The following is a 21,696-nucleotide window of genomic DNA, read 5'->3' as shown; positions in this document are numbered from 1 at the left end:
GGAACTGAGAGGCAAGGTGAGGGCTGTGTGGGGTGTATGGAGAAGGAGGTGGTGACCACCTTTGCCAGAGAATGGCACAGTGGGAAGTCCCCAAGGAGAGAGTCTCTTACAATCACAAAAGTGCCTCCATCTGCCACAATGCCAGCACCAACCCAATTGGATCTTTCCTTTATTCCTACTCCAACCTTAGCCTGGAAGGACCAGAAAACATCAGCAAGTGAGAGAGGGGCTGGAGCCCTCCTCATTGGAGGCTTCCTAGCGGGTGTGTGTTGGGGGCGGGGCTTGAACAGAGTGGTGGGAGGGGCCAGGGTATGAGTGAGAAGTTTAATGAGGGTAAGAAAATGAGGTTTTGGTATTAGACTGGGCTGGATTTTTATTATCTGAAAAATGTGACTGTTAGTTAATAACTAATAGTAATAAGAAAAGCTAAGGGCTCGTCAAGGTGTGTATGTAGGGCAGCATTTGCTAACTTTTTCTGTAAAGAGAATAGATAGTGGTAAGCATTGTAGGTTCTGTGGGCCATAGCGTCTCTGTTGCAACTACTCAACTCAAACTTTGTAGCACAAAAGCAGCCACAGACAATATGGACATGAGTGGGTGTGGAGGTGTTCCAATAAAATGTTTTAAGAAAGTATGGGTGTTTATTTTTATAAGTGAAAAGCATTCTTTTTCCTCTCCCCACACAACTCCCTCTGATCTAACTAACATGTGGTCACCCTTCAGGTGTAAGATTGCCCTTGACCTGGGCAGCGTATGTTGGCTCCCCTTCTCCATGGCCCCCCACCTCCCAACACCCTTCTGTAACACTCTCCAAGTTTTGGTTAGCAGCTCCCATTTCACTTCTCCAGAGCAGGCTCTGTAGGACAGATCAGGCTTGCCTTTTTTCCTACTGGGTCCCTGGCCCAGTTGGCAGCACATAGTAGGTGCTCACTAAATGAATGCTTGTTGACTGAATGAACTGCAGCCTCCCCTCCAGGCCTTGCCTGTCCTCCCCTCACTCTCTGATTCTGTTTTAAGTGACCTATTGGAGAAAAGGGCATGGATGATGAAAGAGGGGATGGAAAAAGGGGTTGAGGAATTTTGTGCAAATGAACCACATTTAGCAACTGCATATTCACCACATTCTTTAGGAGCCTGTGAAAATCTGGCAGACAAAAAAGGGTTTTGTGAGTGGGTGTCAAAGGATGAGTGTAACCATGGACAATTTTTAGGAATGGGAAAAGGGGTGAGGAATTGCTATGAACTTTGGACAAGAGAGAACGACGTCTTCTAATTTTAAAATGTCTCTCTTTTTATGTAAAAGGGCCCAATGGATGTTTTAGGAGTATTTTATCTCTTGGAAAAGCAAATCTACTGGGCTAACATCAACAGGGAGGCCTTCTCTGAAATGAAGCTGTGGCTAGAGGTGAGACTGTAAGAAATTCTTCTCTACACCTCATACGCTCAGGCGCAGTCATTGAAAGTGAAAGACATTGATTCTTTGTGTTTCTTTCTTCAAAGCATTTTTATTCTGAAGTAATTCCAGATCCATAGAGAAGTTGCAAAAACAGTCAAAGAATTCCTGAATATTCCTCACTTAGATTTCCCCGAAGTGAACATTACACCACATTTATTTTTTCATTCTCTGTCTCTGTCTGCATATTATCATCACTTTTTCTGAACTACTTGAGGGGAAGTTGCAGATATGATGTCCCTTCACCTCTAAATACTTCAATGTGTATTTCCCCAAGAACATGGACATTCTTTTACCATGATCAAAAGCAGGAAATTTACATTGATATAATTGTATTTCTAACTCACAGACATTATTCAAATTTTGCCAATTGACTTAATAATATCTTTTATAGTAAAAGAACAAAACAAAACAAAACATTTTCCTGGTTCTGGATCCAATCCCGCATCGTGTGTTGAATTTAATTAAGTCTCTTTAGTTGCCTTCAATATGGAACTGTCCTCAGGCTTTGCTTTTGTGACCTTGACATTTTTCAAAAATGTGGGACAGTAATTTTTTAAAAAAATGTTTTTAGAACGGTTCTCACTTTGGGTTTATCTGATGTTTCCTTTATAGTAAAGATCTTAAGCATTATAGTAAGATGCAAGTTTGCAATTTTGTCAGGAATAGCAGAGGAGTGATGCAGTGTCATAAAGACTGAAGACTGCTTTTAAAAAGGTGATTGTTTCAAAGGGTTTGGCACTCAAGAAAGACTGGAAACATCACAGACTGGTTGTGCTCCCAGGCCTTTGGATTGCTCCCTAGAGATGCATTTTAGGACTGTGAGCTTAAGAGAGTCACTTCAGCTCTCTGAGCTTCAGTTTCCCCATCTGTAGGATGGGAAGAGGGGTAATGGCTTACATTTATTGGGCACTTACTATGGCCAGAGATTGTTCCAAATATCTTATATGTGGTGGCTCATTTAATCTTCATGACAACCTATAACAGAGATATTTTTAAATATTTTGTTCCCCTTTTACAGATGAAGAAACGGAGGCACAGAGAAGTTAAACAATTTTTTGAAAGTCACACAGCTGATATGGGGTAGAGGTGGGCTTCCCCAGGTTACTCTGATTCCTTGAAGTGATAGTTTAAAAGGTTGTCTATGAGGACGACAGAAAGATGGATAGGGCAAGAATCTGACCCAGTGCCTGGCACGTAATAAGCACTCCATGGTGATTGTTAATATCTTCCTTCCTTCCATGTGTTTCTTACTTTATAAAGGACTGGATCAAGGAGACATTTCAACTTGATGACATTGAAGTGATCAGGGACCTAATGCTATCCCGAGTCCAGTTGGCATTTATGAGGCCCCTGGGCCTCACGAAGTAATGAAGTCAACCTTGGGCTGTGTTAAGAGGCGAGGGAGAAGAGGGCAGTTCAGCATCCACACTTGCCTGGGGCTCTTGGGCCTTGCCCGATGCTCGACGCCCAGTGGTGGCTGTGCCTGGGGAAGGAAGCCTGGCGGGGAGACCACCAATGCCATTTGCACTGGGCTTTGGAAGGCTTTCGAGTTGCCTTATCTTAACGGCATTTTTCTCAGGCTGTCGCACAGTGTGTTTGCATTCCCTAAGCATTGGCCAGCTGGATGAATGCTGACAGAAGCAGCCAGATCAGGCCCTGCTGGCTAGGAGCGCTGAGGCTTTGGGATTAGAATGTGTAACATTGGGAGGGGTAGAGGTGATAGTTTGAAGGAAGCCGGGTCCACCCCACGGCCATTTGTTTTTTTCTTGCCTGGACAACAGAGATATCAAACTAATGAGATGTTACCTGTGTGTAGGACACGAGGATTAGTCACGGGTTCCATGGGTGAGTTTCAGGGGTCTATGAACGCCTTGAATTGTATATACAGAATTGTGAGCGAACCTGTATGTGTTTACATGTATTTTCCTAGGGAGAGGTTCTCAGTTTGTATCAGACCCTCAATGTAGTCTGTTACTTAAAGACTTAAGACAGAGAATGAATCCTTGGTGGTCAGGGAGAGAAAAAGAGAGAGAGAAAGAGAGAGAGCGAGCGAGAGAGAGAGAGAGAGAGAGAGAGAGAGAGAGAGACTATGAATATTATTTCATAATAGTTATACAAGCAGTTACTAGGAAACCATTCATTGACTTTCTGAGTTATAAACATTTACTTCTTAACCCCAAATAAACAGACCTCATATCATCATTGCAATCATGAGAACTTAGCTGCTCTGTGTTGGGCAGGAGTGGGGCTGGGTGTCCCACATGTGTATGTAGGGAGGGGTAGGGGTGGGAGGAAGGGAGGGTGGGTGGAGCAGGGCTCCCTGGGGAATGCAGAGATAGGAATGTGGGCTTCTTCCTGTCTGTAACAAGGATCACAGACGTTCCTGCAGCCTGCCCTCAGTTGATACCCCAAGATTGTGATCCTGGGTGGCAATGATGGCAGCCACAAGGTGACAGACCCTGTCCTTACTTACCCAATGGATGCTTGGGGGTTTCTGCTTCTCTTAAAATTTACAAATCTCACAAATGATTCATGTCCCCTGAAAGGAAAACTGAAAGTGAAATAGGCTGTTTAGTTATTTAACCTCTGCTTCTCCAATGGAGCCCTTTGGAATTTTTGAGGTCTCATTCTGGGTGTGGCTTTGGTCTGCTTTTTCTTGGCTGTTGATTCTTTAAGGCTTAATTCAAATGTTATTTTCTTTTTGGAAGCCTTTTCTGATCTTTTCAGTCAACGTTTAATCATTTTTTTAAAACAAATATTTATTGCGTGCCTACTATGCACCGAGTACTGTGATGAGAGCTGGAGGGAAAAAATGGAGAGCAGAGCAGATGTGGTCACTGCTCGTGGTCTAGAGCTAGGACTAGAAGTGGATGACATCATACTATTTGTTAAATGTGGGGTAAAGTAGAGCAGAAATTCTTCCACATTTCTGATGTTTCTTTCCATGTAGGAGAAGCTGTGCTTTAGCTCCTGGCCTTTCTAACTTTTGACTGGTGAATTTGGGGTAAGGAATTGGGAGTGTGTGTTTCAATCCTCTCTTTCCTCTTTCTCTGCTATATAATCCAGGAAGCACCCATTCTGCTTGGCCTTTTCAACTGCTGAGTTTGACATGGCAGGTCCCAGTGTCCTCCAGGTGGGTGGTAGGCGGTGAAAATCCATCACTGCTTGCAACGGACCCGATGGGTAAATTGGTCTGATTCTGGGGTTTAGTATCAAGAAGTCCACTTGCCCACAGATGTAAAGTCTAGCAAATTAGACGTTCTCTAATATCCGCTTTTTCTAAATTCTATCTCTCAATTGGTTCAGAGGCAGGGAAAAGGGACATCATTCGTTGGGGTCGCTCAACATCAGCGGTGGTATTGAAAGTAAAATTTTGACCAGAACTAGTTTATCCTCATGCAGTACCTTTCCCAAATCTCTTTTATAATATTTATTACATTGCCATAATGATCCATTTACATATGTCTTCTCCTCCTCTGGAGTGCCTTTGCCTCTGGTGGTACAATTTTTGTACTGGACAAAAGTTTCTGGCCTGGGGGACAAATAGGAGCTCCAATTGGCCAGTGCTGTGCTGGTCATTTGCAATGATGGTGGCCACATCAGCTCGGAGGCACCTTTTTCTAATTTGCACAAAGGCTCCTTAGGCACCAGCTCGCTAGGTCCTTATATTTGATGAATGAATAAATGCAGACTCTTTAGCTGGGCAGCACCATTGCCTTATCTAAATGTAATCATCCAGAAGGGAGGAATTGCACCCATTTCACTCATTTTTCATTATTCTTTGTAAAATGCAAGAAGCCAATGCACAAGCAAGGTCAAGGCAGAATTGTGAAGGTAGGGAATATATTTGCTTTTCTGGGCCATTCCCTTAAAGTTCTATGTTACAACAACTACTACTATTACTACTACTACATTTAAGAATAACAGAAAAAACAAATGAACAATGGATTTGAATTCAGGAAACCTAGAATCTGAACCTTAGTTTTCTTGTACTAAATGGAAATCCTTTGGATCTCAATGGGTGGTGGTGAGGACAAAGCAATACAGTATATGTGAAAAAGTATCATAAACCATAAATTCATACAGCTGTTAGGGGTTATTATTATCATTCCTTGATTGCATAAATTATACTCAGAAGCATTTGCCAGCTTAATTAATGTGTAAGACATTCTGCCAATGTTGATTTCAATGTTAACAACATAACATGCTTATTTCTAGAAAATACCTAGAGCCGTTTGTGAAGTATTCGTTTTCTGACAAGTTTCTGTAGCATTTGCAACAAAATTTGAAGGGGTTTAAACCTATGACAAAAGAAATTCCCTTTAGCATCTGTGCTTCTTAGTCTGCACATATGTTTACTTCTCTTTCTATCGCTTAGCTGTTGGTTAAAGGGATGCTTTCAAACAGATTTTACTTGAGGAAGCCATTCTGCTTGTTAATGAGAATATGCCTTGTCTTACACTTTTTAAAAACCAAATGTATTGTAAGTGGAGCAGGAACATCCTTCCAATGTCTCTCCATTTTACAGTCCTTGTGAAAGCGTAACCCTGATGATTTTATAGAAAAGGGCAGAAAACCAGGGCTACCCCTCACTGGTGCAGTCGAAGGCAGAGGGTAGAGGCATCAACATTCATTTGTTTGTATTTCTCCATCATCTTCCTGGTTGTAGTTCCCAAGAAGTATATAGCGTAAGACATATCAAGTGGAAGCAGTATGTAGTTCAACCTCAAAGACGAAAGCAAAGCCAACACGGAAACACCAGAAAGTTTGATTGTCAAGGACACGGAGCTCAGAAGGGAGTGGAGTATCCAAGGGCAGGAATTAGCCAAGCCTGTGTCCAAATACCAGCTCTACCACTTATCTCTTTGCGTTAGCCTCAGTTTTCTTGCCACTAGAATGTGGCTAATAGTACTCACCCATAGCACTGGCAGAAGGATCAAATAAGAAATAAACTCTTCAAACAATGCCTGGCAAACAGGGAGCACCCACTACATGGTTTCCATGGTTATAATTATTATATCAATATTAATATCTTAACTGGCGGCTTCTGGACACTATAAGTTGTAAGGTAGTCATGATAGTAAAGGGCTTGGGAAGCCAGGTGACCCAAGTTCAAATCCCAGCTTCGCCACTCACCAGCTGTGTGAACTTGGACAAGTAACTCAACCTCCCTTTAGCCTAAGTGTCTTCTTCCACAAATGGTAATAAAATCGGTATCTATGTCACGTGTTTTCAAGAGACCTAAATGACATAATGACAGCAAAGAACTTTGATGTTGGATCACATATGTGGACCAAGAGCCCTCAAATCTTTTGTGTTCTTACCTGAGACTTGAAGTTGTTACTGGAAAGGAGGGAGAACATGGGGGATTCTGGCTGTGGGCCGTAGAGGAAGTCAGAAGCCCAAGCACCATCTTAAGGCACTGCCATGTACCTGAACTTCTCTCCTGGCTCGTGAAGCTTAGCGATGTCCCAGGACCATCAGGTTGTCAGGCTATAGTGCCTCCCCTACAAGGAGCTGACAGGACCAAGCTTTGTGGCTATAACTTTGGAGTTATAGCCCTTATATCTGTGGAATCTTAGGAAAAGTACTTAAACTTTCTGAGCCTCAGTTTTTATATCTGTAAAATGCAGGTAATAATTCCTGCTCTATAGAGATGCTATGAGGATTAAGTGAGATACTAAATGCAAAATAGTGCCTGGCTAGATAAATGGAACCAATTTTCATTGGACGTGGCCAAATCATTTAATCATACAAGTTAGTGATCAGCTATTGAATACTCACTTTGTATCAGATGTTGTACCAGTTACTATGAAACCACCACTGATTTATTCAAAAATTTTTGAGTGTTTTTGGTATGCTAAGCATCATACTAGGTGCTTATCTATCAAAACTTTCAAAAGTCTTGATAAAATATCCCTCAAGACTGTTTAATTCTACCACTCTGTGAGACCCCCAGTTATAAACCAGTTTTTCTTAATTCACACAACAAGGATGATGCCAAGAACTTGTGAACAATTGAAAATATAAAGAGGAATAAAATTTGACTGTACCAAGGAGAGGTTTCCAGCCAGGTAGAAACATTTTGACACCTCTGCCTTCTATCTTTGAATATCTTCTATAGTTGAGTTATCTTTTGTTATGTACTCTATGGTTACATTAATTAATTAATTGGACAGACGTGTATGGTGTGTCTGCTCTGTGCAGGTGATAGCACCAGCTTCTGCTTGGATACAATAAGGAATAAGAGACAGTCCCTGACTCTAGGAAGTTCTAATTGAGTGGTAAAAATCAGGCACTCAGGAGAAGTCAAATAATAATAATAACATAATAATATTTTGCTGAACAAAATGAATGCCTGAATGAAACAGTGACTGAGGAAGTATCATAGTTAAAAAGCATGGACTTTATAGGCAGATAGATCTGACTTCAAGACTGGTTCTGTTCTTAACTTAGTTTTGACTTTGCAAAGACATCTAATCTCTCTAAAGTTCTGTCATCTTTAAAACAGGGCAAGACATTGCAAGTATTGACTGAGACAACGCTCGTAAATGCTTAGCACAATCCCGGTCATAGAAAAGCATGACTGTCAGCCATCATTATCAGCATTAATATTATCATTAGCATCGTCACTCAGAAACCCTCCCTCTCCCCTGTGTGTGGATATGCATGCATATCTGTGCCCATTGCATTCGTATGCTAGACATTTCACTCGGCATTCATGATCCAATCATCAGAGAGATTCATTCGGCCATCCATTCATTGAATCAATATCCACCGAACACTGCTATGTCCTGGGCCAGGCACTGTCCTGGGCACTGTGGATACAGTGGTGAGCAGGCAACCCTACAAGGCAAGGTCTCTGCCCTCAAGGAACTTATTTTCTAGTGGAGGAGCCAGAAGATCCATAAAGAACATATGCTAGAATGTCAGGCAGTGATACAATTTTGTGTTATGAAGAGAGAGGATTCAGCGTCTTCTCTCTTGTTATGACACAAAGATGATTTTATTTCTGGATGCATCTCCTCCCTTTCCAGAGCAGTAAGCAACAGACCACTTTGTTCAAGTCACTGCTTTCTTGTCACATGTTCATCTCTGAACCAACAGGACACTCCTCAGAAGGTTCCAGTCATCAGCATAAGTATCTCTGGTCTCCTATGAAGTGTGTGGGCTGACATGACTAGGAAATGAGAGGCTGGGAGGTAAAAGGCAAGACTTGAGAGAGTAGCTAGATTCTGCCACAACGTTAGAAGAAAATAATTATGGGTGCTCAAATTTGATCTGAATAGTGGTCAAAACACACATCTTGAGTGGCTCGCAGCCAACAGGGGACAGTGACTTTCGCTGTGACTGATCCCTTCAGTGAAAGCAGGAAGATGTCTGGCTAGACTGATTTATTGAACAATTTAACATCCACTAGATATTCTTTATTTTACCATTATTTATGACTTGCTGAGTCCTGGCAGTAAGCTTTGGATGAAATAAGGTGCAGGTGGAAGGCATGGCCTGGGGCTGAGGAGGTTTCAGCTGTAAGGAAGGGACAAATGAAGCTTCCACAGCTCACAGCTCTCACTAAGCACATGGGCTGAGAAGGTGGCGACATCTCCAGGTGTGAGTCTAGCTTGACCCTCATTCTCTGGATTCCATTCACACCTCTGACATGCTCTCTGTTTCCTGTTTCTCCCCTCCCTCTCTTGAGGGACATGTCTCCCCCTTGCAGACTGGCCTTCATGGTAGAAAATGAACCACACATCCAACCAGCCCAGATATCTCTGGGATTTGCTTCACAAGCCAAGCCCTGGTATCACATTTTCTGTTTGTAAAAGTCGGGAAGAAAGAGAGATTGAAGAGGGGAGGCATGAGGAGGAAACAGAGAAGCACACACCAAGGCCATTTTACTCCCATGAAGAGAAGCAGATGTTTCTCATGTTATATTTTCCACTTCTGGAGTGGCTGAGATGTGGGGGTATCATCCCTGGATGCTTCCAGGGCTCGAGTTGGGGGGTCTGACCAGAAACCTGAGGTGGGCCAGCAGTTCTTCCCTCTTCAGCGTTAGTCACGCACGGGGCCCTGAGGATACCATGCGCTGTTTACATTCCCTTCCAGGGATCCGTTAGGAAGCTCTCTGATTGCCAAACTGCCTCAAGTTGGCTCCAGAAGCCTCTGCCTGGATGGCCATCCTGGTTGACCCCATCCCATCCCATGCCTGACCCCAATTCACATGCTCAGCGCAGCCTTTTAAACCTTTCCATCCTAACTCACTCTGGACCAGCAGCGTCCCACGTCAGCCTCAGCGGTCCTGGGCTCAGCTGCCCTTTGAACGTGCTTCATTCTCAGACAGACTCCTTCGAACAGTGTTGGAAGCTGAGCAAGAGGCTCCTGAGTTGTCGTATGCACATGAAATGCCACAGACTAAACACTGAGTCACCGCTCACTCGCTGCCCTCTCCGAAGCTCCAGTTTCAGAGGGAGGACCTGAGGGCTTCATTGAGAGACATAGTTTCCCCCGTTTTCTTGCTGGGTGGTTTTAAGGTGCGGCAGCAGCAAGATTTCTGGGAAAGTTTCTGGGTGGGCCATGGGCCAAGTACAATGAAGGTATCACTGGGTCAGCATTTTGTCTGAGCATCAACTCCGGCCGCTCCCACATCCCCACCCCTCAGACTCCCACCAGATTGCAGCCAGCAATAGGACCACCACCTTATGCTTCCAGAAGGGAAGAGGCAATCCTGCTACCTGATCCTGTCCACAGCCCTGTGGGAAGGCAAGGAAGGGTGCTCCCCTTTTGCAGATGAAGAAACAGAGCTCCAAGAGGACTCTGTAATGGAGGATTTGTAACTAAGCTGTGGCTGGAGAGTGCTGGAGACTGGTCTTAGAGCCAGGTCTCCCAGCCCAGTGCACTCCTCCCAGCAGGCGCCTTCAGGAAACAGCTGGGTTATATAATGGGAAAAGAGGGACTGGGAAATTCAGTGTTGGATTCTTAGGGAAAAAGAAAACTGACCTCCCACAGTGAAATGATCAAGGCATGGTGCATGGGCCAACTGGGCATTCGTTCAGTGGCCTCTGCAGTGACCCAAACACTGCAATTTTCCATGGAGGGAAGAGTAGGGTAGGATCTGTTGGCTCGTAGGATCTTGACCTAGTAGCTGGAACCTGGGAATTTGCTTAGCTCGCCGATCAGGGGCTGGCTCTCCCTGAACAACCTGATGAGGCTATGGGTTGACGCTTCATGGATGGGAGGGAGGGCTGGTCATTTTCTATCTTAGGGAGATAGTTCCAGGGTCATGATCTGTCACTGTTAAGACTTTTCCAAGAACAGACCATCAGAAGAATCCACATGGAGGGTGAGGAGCACTCAATGCTTGTCCATTCCTTGCATCAGTGTTGCATATCGGCCTGTGCTGTTTCTGTTTTGTCTTCTCCACATTGATGGACCTATTCACATACAGAAGGGGGATAAGAATGCTGAAGGAGAGGGCAGTAAGAGGTGTACTTAATAGTTGAGCATGACACACATTTCTGGCACCTCTTTAAAACACAAAAACCAAAAGCTAGAAATTCTGTCACATTTCAAATTTTAGGAAAACATCCAGTTAACACCACTAAACTCCAGTTTACTCTCTCCCATAAAGCTGTTTCCTTGGGAGTAAAAGTTAATAAAAGGAGCGTTGGACTCAGGCAATATCCTTAAATATTTTTGACCATGACCCAGTACCTCATGTAAATGTGACTGAAACAGAAGTTTCACAAAGCAATATTTACCCTTATTTCTGCAATGAATTCTGATATGTTCTATTCGACTGTATTTCTATCACTGAAACAAAAAAGTACTTGTTGACCTACTAATGCATGATTGATAAAACTCTGCTGTAGTATAGAAATCTTTATAAATAGTCTCAACTGCTTCTCCTAAAATGGCTTCACTTGTTAGTCAGTCCTACACCTGGCCCCTGTAGATGATGCCAGTATGCCAGGTGTTCACTGCTGTTGGCCCACCCACATGGAACAGAAAGATGACAGGGAGGAAGGTTTCAAATCCTCAAGCAGATTATTACCAAGAGTCACTTCACAGTAAGGAGCCATGAGGCTTAGTGGGGGAATACCAAAATACAAATGGGAATGACCAATTTCACTTTATCTATCCTGCTTCCTGGCCTTTGTTCATGCTGTTCCCTTCTCCTGAAATACATTTTCCAGTTCCTCTGTTTCCATGTAAAGTCTGCCAATCTCTCAAGGATCACCTCTTCCAGGAAGTCTACTCCAACTGTCTTTCCCTGCTTGGAGCTTTTGAAAACCATTTGACTCTTCCATTTATTTGCTGCATCACCATGCCGTGCCAGCAGTGTTGGAATCCTTAATGTTATTGATATTTGGGGGTTTATTTCTTTTAGAGAATCTGCTCAACTTCATGTACTACCTGGAAGCCATTTGGTCCCAGTAGAGTGGACTAGGGGGATGGCACTTGACAAAAGCTGGGCCAATTAGAGCCTTTTCCTGGGAATTTGGAACTGGCAAATGAAAGAGAGAGAGAGAGAGAGAGAGAGAGAGAGAGAGAGAGAGAGAGAGAGAGAGAGAGACAGAGAGAGACAGAGAGAGAGACAGAGAGAGAGAGAGAGAGAGAGAGAGAGAGAGAAGAAAACACTGCCTGTTTTCCTAAGAGCTTTTTTATCAGTTCCAGAATAATCTGAACTCCCCTTGCACTCTTGCTCTTGGGCCCTGTGATACAACCCTGTGTCTTTATATCTTTAGAATCTATTTCTAGGGTGACCACATGTCCTATTGGCTGGCCAGTCCTGGTTTATGTCTATTATCCAGGCATAATTATTTCTTGTGCCCCATTTACTCTTAAAGTGCACTGGTTTTGATGATATGATCACCTTATTCTAGCTAGAATTGGTTTCTGTTATTTACCATTGCACATTTATAATGTCGGTAGCTTATAAAATAATTTCATCTATTTCAGTTCGTTCTCTTTCCAAGTTATTTCCCCCTTATAATTGTTCCTCCTTCTGTGTGCCACCACTAGCTCCCTGTCATCTAAGCCAGAGACCAGGGAGTTACCCTAGACTCTTCCTCTCCTTGACTTCACGAATCCATTTGTTTATTCCTTAAAAAATAGTACTGAGTGCTCACCAAGGACCAAGCTCTGTGCTAGTTGTTGGGTCTATAAAGTGGCAAACAAAACAGATAGATTCTTTGTCTTCTTCGAATTTGTATACTAGGTCAAGAGATACCCACAAATAGATAATTTCAAGTTGTGATAAGTGTGGTGAAGGAAAACAACAGGCTCTCTGAGAGAGAAAAGTGGGGTGGGAATGGGGCAGGCCCACTTTACACTGGGTGCCCCAGAAATGCCTCTCAGAAGAAAGTAACATTTGAGCTCAGATCTGAAAGCTCAGAAGGAGCCGATTAACCCTTGCAGTACCAAGGGTTGAATGAAATCTTTGCATTTTAGGTTGATCACTCTGAAAACTACATGAAGAAGAACGGATTACAAGGGGTAAAAATGGAAGCAGAGAGACCAATGCAGAGACAATTACAGTTGACTAGACAAGAGGTGATGGTGGCTTACAAGGAGTAGTGGAGATAAATAAAAGTGGACAGATGGGGGAAATATTTTGGAGGTGAAAGTCAAGATTTGGCAGTGAATTGGATGTGGTAGGGGGGAGAAGCTGGTGGTGAGGGAGAGAGAGGGGTCCACCATGTATGTGACTTCAGCAAGAGGGTAGATAGTGGAACCATTTACTGAGATGCAGAGAAGATGAGGAAACTATTTGATCAGTACATCAATTTGAGATGAGTTTAGCTGGAGGTGCTTGTGAAAATTCTAAATGGCTATTTCAGATTCATGGTCTTGTGCTTGGTTTAATGCTTTGCTATTCTCGTCTGAAATTCTTGATAATTTGATCTTTGAACTTGAGTTTTGTAAGTGAAGTTTGATTGGACAATGGAGCATGTGTATGAGCAGATGAAATATGCCTAATATGTATGTCTGCCAATCTGTGCCAACCCATTTACATATAGCATTTGTAACGCCCCATGAGTACAAATTCCAGTGGCCTCAGGATGCGTAGGAGTTTAGTGAGACTCAAAGTGAGTATAAAGGAAATGTGTTACATCGATGATTGGCTAAAGGCAGGCACCCACAACCCTAGGAGTCCATGCTTGTATTTGAAACAGAACTTTCTTAGAACACAGAAAGAAGGCAACGGTGTTCTAAGAAACACAAATAACCAAGGAACCCTATCATATCCTAACTTAAGCTGAAAATGAAGGTATAGAAGGAAAGAAAAACATGGGACAACCCATAGTTCCTTTTCCTTTTGTTCCTTCTTTATTCAACATTCTTGGTAGAATGTGTTGTATAAGAAATGAGAACAATTGAGTTAGTTTTATGCAGCATTTCTACTGTTCTGGTAAAAATAGTACCTAGGCACGTTAAGAGCTATGAAACAAGAATTGTGCACTTTTGGTGATTCTGCATATGAATTAAAGGCTCTTGTATTTGCATTTAAAACTGACATTACACAATATAAAGACAAATTTTAGAATTCATGCCAATAATTAAAAATTTTAATTTTTCTTTACTTAGAATATTAAATAGCAAATAGGAAGCACCATAAAAATTTGTGAGAGACTGTGGAAGAAAGAAACACATAATTTTAATACCTTTAATGGTACTTTTCTTCCTGCATTTTGAAGAGGATTTCCACATTTTTATTTTACATTGGGTCCTACAAATTATGGGCCTGGCCTTGGGTAGGCTGTTAAAGAAATTGTTGGGAGCCCCACATCACCAAATTTTGTTGGTTTTACAAATTAAATGTCTTTCCTATCTGCTCCCTGAGTCTTATTAGCCTGGTGTTCTCTTCATGATCTTGCCTTCCCTCATATCCTTCAATTCTACCACTCAGTGAGAGATCGCCCCATCCCTTACCTACTCTTTAAGGAAAGTTGGCATGTCTAGAAAAAAGTAGAGCAGAGATACTGTACAGAGAAGGGCTTAAACAGAGAGGGCTGTATGATCAAGGAAAGACGAGAGAAGTAGGGTACAAGAGGAGGAGAGACCCCATGTGCGACACTTACTGGATAACTAGGGATCACCCCCAAGACCCAAGAGGGTTTGTCCTTTGTGTGGTAAGAGAAGACACCCCTCGTTGACTCCTGGTGATGAGGCTGAACAACTCATGAAATGCTACCTTGCAAAAACAGAAGTACGAGTAAGGCCAGGTCTCTCCCTGCATTGCCTTCCCAGAAGTTAAGTAGAGACACACTATATAGGCTGTACCACCCAGTGTCCATCTGAGGGGCTCATGTCCAGGACTTTGGGGCAGTGGTATAATGTTTGGTTGTTCATGAACATACCTGCTCTAGGCCTGGGCAGCAATCCAACCCCCACAGATCCCACCCTCTCCCCTCACTGGCTACACTGTCAGCCAAGTTATGTCAAAGGGTAAAGGAGGATCCCACTGTAAGCTTACCAGAGTGTGAGGGACCCCATGGAGGCAGAAGTAACATCTCTGTTAGAGCTGAGTCTTTCCTCAGTTCTCCCTGGGACTTATAGGAAGACTACATTTCCCAGTCTCCTTTGCAGTTATGTTGGGGCTATGTGACTGGGTTCTGGCCAATGGGATCTGAATAGTAGTGATCTAATGATGTGAGATGGATGCAGTGATGCCTGATATTCTAGGTGGAAAGTCAGACTTAACACAGTTTTCTGCAAGTTAACCAGAATGCTTCCTCAGGAGAAAGCAGGGAAGGTCGACTGTAGAGAGTGATAAATCCAGTAGGGGCAAGATAGATGTTTCATAGTAGCTTTCTTACGGGCAGATAAGATATTTGTGGTAAATTGTTAAAATAATGGCCCCAGTGAATTTTTCCTCCTGGTATCCATACCTTTGTGCGATTCCTTTCCACATTGATGCTGGTCTTGGCCATGTGACTTGCTGTGGCCAATGGACGTCAGCAATCATGATGCAAACAGAGGATTGCTTCATGCTATGCTTATTCTCATGGAACACCGCCTTCCCAGCTGTCCCAGCTGAGCACAATCAACAGCCCAGCCACCAGGTAACTGCAGCTGTGTGAGTGAACCCAAGTGAAACCAGCAGAAGAACTATCTGGCCACCCCCACAGAACTACAGGCAATAAAATTGTTGCTTTAAATCACTAAGCTCTGGGGCAGTAGAAAACCAATGCATATCTTGTTCATGTTTGCTTCCCCAGAATCTACTATACTGCCTGGCATATTTCTGCCCTCAATACATTTTTATTGACATAAACTTTATCCTCCCAACATCCCTGTCAGGCAAGTATTACTATCATTTTCTATTTATTTGTAATTACAAGAGGCACAGGAATGTCTATTCATCCCAATCCTATATGTTGGGGGACCATCGGATGATCTTGTAGAAGATGTAATCAAGATCCAGGGAGATGCAGGAATTTATTTACTAAATAAAGTAATAGGTATGTAGAAATGTATGATATATTTCAGGGCCATATCATGTTTTACAAAATGGCTTTCAACACAAGAAACACCTTGTGGCAGTCTGGCTGTATCCTCACAAATTCCATGTCTTCTCTTCTGGAACTCATAGAAAGACTCCATTTCCTAGCCTCTTGCAATTATTTGGGGACATGTGACTGAGTTCTTGCCAATGGAATATGGACAGGAGTGGTCTATATCAGTTCTAAGGTTGGCTCTGAAATACTTCTGTGATCCTTTAGTCCGGACGTCAGCAAACTATGGCTTGTGCCAATCTGGCCCACTGCCTGCTTTTATAAATAAAGTTTTATTGGAATACAGCCACACTCATGTTTACACATTGCCTCTAGTTGTTTTCATGTTGCAGCAGCAGAGAAGAGTAGCTGTGACAGAGACCAGATGGCCTGTAAAAACTAAAATATTTCCCCAAAGTTTGTTGACCCTGCTCAAAATAATCCTCTTATGGGGATGCTGTGATGCGCCACCCTGTTTTCCCTCCTGCACTGACAAACGTAATTCCTCAGCTGTCACCATCGGAGTTCTGCTGGAAAACGGTCCTCGTCTACATCCAGTGACCAATGGACACAGGTTTAACAGCATAACCACCTTGCCCCAACTTGGAACAGCTCTGAGAGGCTACCCAGCTCCGGAATTCTCCATTGGGCTGGTGGAGACCTTCCTTGGGCTGTGTTGCATCTCACCTTCTCCCTCTGTCCAATCTTGCCATTTTTCTACACATGTTGATCCCAAGAGCACTCCCTAATAAATATCGTACACTCTAGTCTCCTGCAGCAGCTTTCATCCCTTTCCAGGGTATTTCCTATGTCACAGATGGAAGGTGCTGGATCCTTGCACCTTTACTTAGAGGACAGTCACAAGGAGCACCTCTACTGTGTTATACCTCTTAGATTTGGTATTGTTTGTTACAGCAGTGGGCTCTCCTTATTTTGACAAATATGCTCAGCAAGGCAAGATGTTCACACCATGAAAGGTCTACAGGAACTGAGACATACTGGGGACCATCTTCTCAGTCGCTACAGAACATCTACCCTGTGAGTGGGATGGAAAGCCAAGTCACTCACACTGTTCTCTTTCGGTCTCTTTTTCTCTCTCTCTCACCAAGTACACATACAGACATGCGTGGTTTTATTGCAAGGCCCTCCACCAGCAAAAGCAATTATGCCTCACTTTATTGCAGTGGTCTGGAACCGAATCCACAGTATCTCTGAGGTATACCTGTAGCAGAATTCTTATAAATTAAATGTGGGCTGCACCTCCATCCCTGTTTGGGGCTCCACCATCAAGGCACCTTGGAGCAGCTTGCATTCTGCAATAGTTGAAGAATGTAGCATATGGACGGCTGAGAGGTGGATAAGTCGGGATCAAATCAAGCCCAGATGTCAGTCAGTCTTCCCTGATCCAAGCCGTGGGTTGGGACAGAACTCAGAGGAAGAGGCCCCAGTGGGGGTTCCCTGGAGCTGAACATCAACAATCCCACTGCTGACTGCCCACCAGGCATGGCTGCACTTGTGTCCCCTTCACTGTTGGAGTGTCTGCAGAGGCATCTGGAGCCCAGCGTGGTCTCTTGTCTCCTCTCTCTGAAGTCATCCTAGGACACAGGTGTGCAACCCCCACAGCCAGTCGACAGAGAAGATGAATCAACTTCTCTGAAAGACATGCCCCAGAGCCATCTGTCGGCTGAAACTTGTCAGAATGAGCATGGTCTCCCTCCTGACCACAGCGCATGAAAATATGTGGTTTGCCCAAGGAAGAATCTGTATTATTCTTTAAAGGAACAATACTAACCACAGATGTGCAGTGTCTAGCATCGTAGGGATTTCCCTGAACGAGGAGATCAGTAACTGTGTCAGTCAATTCATGAGATGCCTTTGGGCTCAGGTGTGTACTTTGCCATTTTCAGCTCTGGATTTGGGTTTTCAGAAGTCCAAGTGGAAGTCCAAATGCCTCTTCCTGTCACTTCGTATTTTTTATAACATGCCCCTCCTACTTTACTTATCTTTTATGGCTCTTGATGAATAAGATTGAGACACCTGAAAGCCTCTATCTCTGCCTCTAAGCCTTTGCTCATGCCATTTTTCCATGGCTGTACTGCCATCCCTTTTTTAACCACTATCTAATTTGTTAGGACTCTTTCCACTGTAATTAACAGAAGCCCAAACCAACTGCTTTAAGGGAAAAAACTACATTTATTAAGTAATATAACTTAAAATCCAGGATGATTTGACTTCAAAGTCAGGTATAACTGGGTCCAGGGTTCAAATAAGTTTTCCAGAACCTGGGGTCAGTCCATTTGTCTGTGTCTCGACTATGTTTCCTTCCACTGTGTCTCCAGTGTCATTGCAGGCACCGGATGGGCTGACCCCGGCAGCTCCAGGCTTATAGCCTAACAGGTCACCTATTCTACAGAAAGAGATTGCCTCTCGCCCAATAATCCTGGGAATGGGCCTGATTAGACTGTCTTGGGACATACACATGTTCACCTATGAACTAATCATTGTAACCAGGGCATGGGATTCCCATTATTGGCCAGGCCTGTGTCCCTTGCTCACCCCCAAGGCCAGGGAGTAGGGTTCTTCCTCAAAGGATATCAAGATCCTATTATGAGAATAAGGTTGAATGGATGTGGAACGGGAAAAATCTGTAGATAGATACACAATCTTAGCCTGCTTCTCAAGCTCAAGTTCATCCCAGTCCACATTCCCCTCTCTCATGACTGTAACACTTTACAGTTGAATATGGGATTGTTTTATGCCTCCTATGCTTCCACTGGGACCGGAGGGCCTTCCTGGAGAATATAAGACATGGGGTGGGTAGGATATGGGGGGTAGAAATCACATTATATTTCCTTTCCTCATTTGAAACAGTGCAGTAAGATGGAAACCAGGCTGCTTGAATCAGGGGAAATAGAGCTGTTAACAGGGAGTTTGGAACAGAGAGAGATGAGCTTTAGTGGCAAGGACTAAGGATCAACTCTACCTACCTGTATATATGAGTGCCCCTCCATCTCATGCTCCCCAGCAGCTATCTCCAAGTTCAAGTAGGTTACCTAGATTTGCCATACTTTGGGGCCAGCTGAGCACCTGTTGGGTCTGTGTGACTCACTGAGCTCTTTGTGATCAGTGATCTATCCCTTTATTTCTCTTACACCGCTCTGTGTGGCGAGCTCATTGCTGAGCACCTAATAATGACCCCACAGGTTTGTGTTGGGTTAAATGGTGCTGTAGATATCAGTGCTCAAGCTTGGGAGTCAAGAGGTCTGGGTTGTAATCAAGTCTCTTGACTTCAGCCATCCCAGGAGAACACAGAGCAGGGCAACAGCTATTTTTGTCTAGTGCTTCTACTTCACAGCGCTTACTTTGCCAGCTCACTCACAATGACCCTCTGAGATCATCCAAATTCTACAGGGTAACCTTCTCAAGGTTAAAACTAAGGCAAAAGCTAGGTGTAATCAAAACGTCCCTGGAAATTCCTATAAATCATCCATAAAGTAATTTAAAAGATTTTGTGATTACAACTAAACACAGTAATACTTGTGAATTATGTGGTATGAATATAGTGGCATATTTAGTGAGAGTACATTCCAACGTGGGATATTAAAGTACATCCATTTAGGCCTTTAATGCAGCAAGATTTTCACAGCCAGGAGCGGGAGAAGAAGAGCAGTTCCACTTTTTCCGTGTTAGGATCATTGTGGGGGCACATATGCATTGAGTGGGTTCTCAGGAAGAATCTTCTGGACTTTAAAAATTGTTTTTATCTTTCTCTCTGTTTTTTTACTAAGTACAAATGGATGGATTTGGGTAAATTAAATGTATGAGGCATTTCCCCAGTCTTATTCAATTAAATAATGTTGATTATAGATTTAGAAAGTGCCAGGCATTGGGCTGGCTGCAGGGAATTCAGTGGTGAATAAAATAGATGTAATTAGCTTAATGGAATTTATAGTCTTTACAGATTGCATTACAGATAAAGAAGCTGAGGCTCAGATAGGTGACTGTCAAAGATTGCTCACTCAGTAAGGAGCAAGGCTGGGATTTGAACCCAGGTCTTCTGGCTTTAACCTTAAGCTTTTCCCAACTGCTCTCCACTGGCTTCCATGGTAACTAAAGTCACTTCCAAAGCCAAAGCCAGAGTCCTGGAGTTCATTACCAAAGAAAGAGGCCTCTGGAATTGGCCACTTGCCTTGGCAGTTGGGATCTGGAACCGAGTTTATATTTGATGTTGAATCGATTCCCTCCAGAAATGGGATGGGTTGGAATGGAATGGTAATGAGGGCTCTATTTGCCCCAGAGGGCCCACTCCCTATCGTGATCACCAGCCATCATGGTTGACCACCCTTTTAAAGCCCCCTATTGATTACAAAGAGTTGATTTCTTCTGATGCAAGTGGCTGAGCCAAGGGCACTTAAAGCTGTGCCATGGGCCCCCAAATTACTGCCTTCCGGACAAAATATGTCAGGCAGCTTTCCCAAGAGCCCATTTCAAGGACAAAGAGGTTGGTTCTGGCTTGCCTCTTGTTCGGTATACGATGTGCGTAGGTTTGATATCCTTCCCCATGTGTACCCCACATGGCCTGAGAACCTGGCTGCCCCCTCTCTCAGAGTCCTAGGCCCTCCATGAGACGCTCAGGCCCCGTCCTAGATGGAGCCTAGAGGATGGCACCAACACGACCCATCCACAGCTGTGGTTTGCCCTGGCACTCCATGTGCTGACCTAGCCCGCCACAGGGGTGGTGGCGCCAGACCTGGGGCTCCTCCTAAACTGGGCACAATCATTTGGGCAAATTGAAGAGCAATCTTCATATTGAAAACAGTGGTGATTCCTGTCCTCCTCCCTAAAGCCAGGGCGGGTTTGGCTTCATGTGCTCAGTTTTATTAAGGAGACATTTCTAGTGAACTTGCGCTCAGGTTAGAATTGATTCCTTCCAATGGCTCCTGTCAGAAAAACCAAAAGAAAGCATTTAGCCCAAGGAAAGTTTGGCTTCTCACATAGATCTGTGTATTTACCCTTTGGAGAAATGTCACTAATGATGTTTTAATAATGCTTTATGTACTTAGAGACCAATAATAAGAAGAACTTATTATTTACCAAAGCAACTGCTAGCTCCTTAATGATGGGCTAAGTATCAGCTACTGGCAGGATATGTAGTGGGTAAGTGCTGTGTAATTACCAAGCAAATTCATCATTACTTCTGTCTTATAAACCAGAATATGTGTTAAATAATACTTTGGGGCCACTGAAAGTAATTACTGAGCCCCATCTCTGTAAGAACATGTAATTATCCTACTGTTGCCCTGTGTTTACTAAGCAAACCTATGCAATTATTATCTAAAGCCTGAATCCTGCCCTCAGAGCCACAAAAGTGCACCCGAGGGCAGGTCTGTGCCTGGCATCGAAGCAGCATGTACCCTGGGTCATGAAGCCCTGGGGCCTCTACTTCCCAAATTCCAGCTCTGCCCTCATTCTTGGCCTCTGAAAAGCCACAAGCAAGGCTTTGTGAAACAAGTCATTGTGTCTTTCCCTCTTCGCCCCCCCCACTGCATCCCGGCCCCTGCTCTGAGACCCTGCTGCTGGGACCTGCCAATCCCTACCACAGGGTCTGCTGGGACCTAAGCATCTGGCTGCAGAGGCTTCAATTCAACAGTTCAAGGAACCTCTTTCGAAGGCTCACCTTGTGTCAGGAATTGTGATGGGCTCTGAGAATATAAAGATCAATGAGCTATGTCCCCTGCTTTT

The 21,696-nt window shown here is 43.7% G+C and overlaps 1 long non-coding RNA gene across 1 annotated transcript; it reads right to left on the bottom strand.

The window, feature by feature from the left end:
- Window positions 1-1,603: 1,603 nt before the first annotated feature.
- Window positions 1,604-19,205, bottom strand: LOC141570158 (uncharacterized). The gene is made up of 3 exons (XR_012494082.1): window positions 18,942-19,205; window positions 15,349-17,607; window positions 1,604-10,887 (listed from the first exon to the last, which is right to left on the bottom strand). It is a non-coding gene; the product is annotated as an uncharacterized LOC141570158 (long non-coding RNA).
- Window positions 19,206-21,696: the final 2,491 nt, after the last annotated feature.

Source organism: Rhinolophus sinicus, linkage group LG02 (assembly GCF_036562045.2).
Source record: "Rhinolophus sinicus isolate RSC01 linkage group LG02, ASM3656204v1, whole genome shotgun sequence".
Lineage (NCBI taxonomy): Eukaryota > Metazoa > Chordata > Mammalia > Chiroptera > Rhinolophidae > Rhinolophus > Rhinolophus sinicus.
This window is presented reverse-complemented; position numbering and strand designations above follow the sequence as displayed.